We start from the raw sequence: 2177 nt of genomic DNA, 5'->3' as shown, positions 1-2177 counted from the left end.
TAGCACGAAGGAGGTTCAGCGGGTTACCCCGACCTTTCGGCCTAGGAAGACACGCTGATTCCTTCAGTGTAGCGCGCGTGCGGCCCAGAACATCTAAGGGCATCACAGACCTGTTATTGCTCAATCTCGTGCGGCTAGAAGCCGCCTGTCCCTCTAAGAAGAAAAGTAATCGCTGACAGCACGAAGGATGTCACGCGACTAGTTAGCAGGCTAGAGTCTCGTTCGTTATCGGAATTAACCAGACAAATCGCTCCACCAACTAAGAACGGCCATGCACCACCACCCACCGAATCAAGAAAGAGCTATCAATCTGTCAATCCTTCCGGTGTCCGGGCCTGGTGAGGTTTCCCGTGTTGAGTCAAATTAAGCCGCAGGCTCCACTCCTGGTGGTGCCCTTCCGTCAATTCCTTTAAGTTTCAGCTTTGCAACCATACTTCCCCCGGAACCCAAAAGCTTTGGTTTCCCGGAGGCTGCCCGCCGAGTCATCGGAGGAACTGCGGCGGATCGCTGGCTGGCATCGTTTATGGTTAGAACTAGGGCGGTATCTGATCGCCTTCGAACCTCTAACTTTCGTTCTTGATTAATGAAAACATACTTGGCAAATGCTTTCGCTTCTGTTCGTCTTGCGACGATCCAAGAATTTCACCTCTAACGTCGCAATACGAATGCCCCCGCCTGTCCCTATTAATCATTACCTCGGGTTCCGAAAACCAACAAAATAGAACCGAGGTCCTATTCCATTATTCCATGCACACAGTATTCAGGCGGGCTTGCCTGCTTTAAGCACTCTAATTTGTTCAAAGTAAACGTGCCGGCCCACCGAGACACTCAATAAAGAGCACCCTGGTAGGATTTCAACGGGGTCCGCCTCGGGACGCACGAGCACGCACGGGGCGGTCGCACGCCTTCGGCTCGCCCCACCGGCAGGACGTCCCACGATACATGCCAGTTAAACACCGACGGGCGGTGAACCAACAGCGTGGGACACAAATCCAACTACGAGCTTTTTAACCGCAACAACTTTAATATACGCTATTGGAGCTGGAATTACCGCGGCTGCTGGCACCAGACTTGCCCTCCAATAGATACTCGTTAAAGGATTTAAAGTGTACTCATTCCGATTACGGGGCCTCGGATGAGTCCCGTATCGTTATTTTTCGTCACTACCTCCCCGTGCCGGGAGTGGGTAATTTGCGCGCCTGCTGCCTTCCTTGGATGTGGTAGCCGTTTCTCAGGCTCCCTCTCCGGAATCGAACCCTGATTCCCCGTTACCCGTTACAACCATGGTAGGCGCAGAACCTACCATCGACAGTTGATAAGGCAGACATTTGAAAGATGCGTCGCCGGTACGAGGACCGTGCGATCAGCCCAAAGTTATTCAGAGTCACCAAGGCAAACGGACCGGACGAGCCGACCGATTGGTTTTGATCTAATAAAAGCGTCCCTTCCATCTCTGGTCGGGACTCTGTTTTTTTTTTTTTTTTTTTTTTTTTTTTTTTTTAAAAAAAAAAATCTTTATTTCATCAATATCATGTTACAATATAACCTACTACCTAAATACATTAGTAGGTCCTAAGTTATTACTAATTTGTATCTGCAGCTACTTAATATATTAACACTACAGGTTTTTCTTCCTACATTCCATCACCACTATGGGGGTTAATCTATCATACTTATGTTAATTGTTGTTGTTATGACTACACTACCTGCAGCGTTACATGCGTGCCAGAATAGATACAAACCTACTTATTTGGCCATTCCCACTGAGCTAATCCCAGTGGGAGTGCCCCTGGCACTGGGCGGGCCATTGATGGTTTCGCTGCAGTTCTATACTATTTCTAATATCCTAGATTGATCTTATAACTAATCTTATATCTAGTGTCATAGTCGGTGCGTGTCAAGTCCGTGGTGATGTACTACCCCCCAACCTATTCCAAAAACCTGGCGGATTCCAGCCGTGAGGCGGCTGGCCAAGTCCACGTTCTGGCGGAACAGGGGGGCGTACCTGACAAGTCCGGTTTAATTCATTTATCGATTGTTATCGAGATATTCTGTGAGGACTTTGCTCGATATTTTGTTTGTTAGGTGGTTCAGGATATTGAATGTGGTTTCGTGCCTGAGCAAGTGGTACGTGTCGTTGTTAGGCAATTGTACCCTAAATTGTTGTGCAACATCGT

The sequence above is a fragment of the Schistocerca piceifrons genome, unplaced genomic scaffold (assembly GCF_021461385.2).
Source record: "Schistocerca piceifrons isolate TAMUIC-IGC-003096 unplaced genomic scaffold, iqSchPice1.1 HiC_scaffold_949, whole genome shotgun sequence".
NCBI classification, from domain to species: Eukaryota; Metazoa; Arthropoda; class Insecta; order Orthoptera; family Acrididae; genus Schistocerca; species Schistocerca piceifrons.
The sequence above is the reverse complement of the archived record's forward strand: the minus strand, read 5'-3'. Positions refer to the sequence as shown.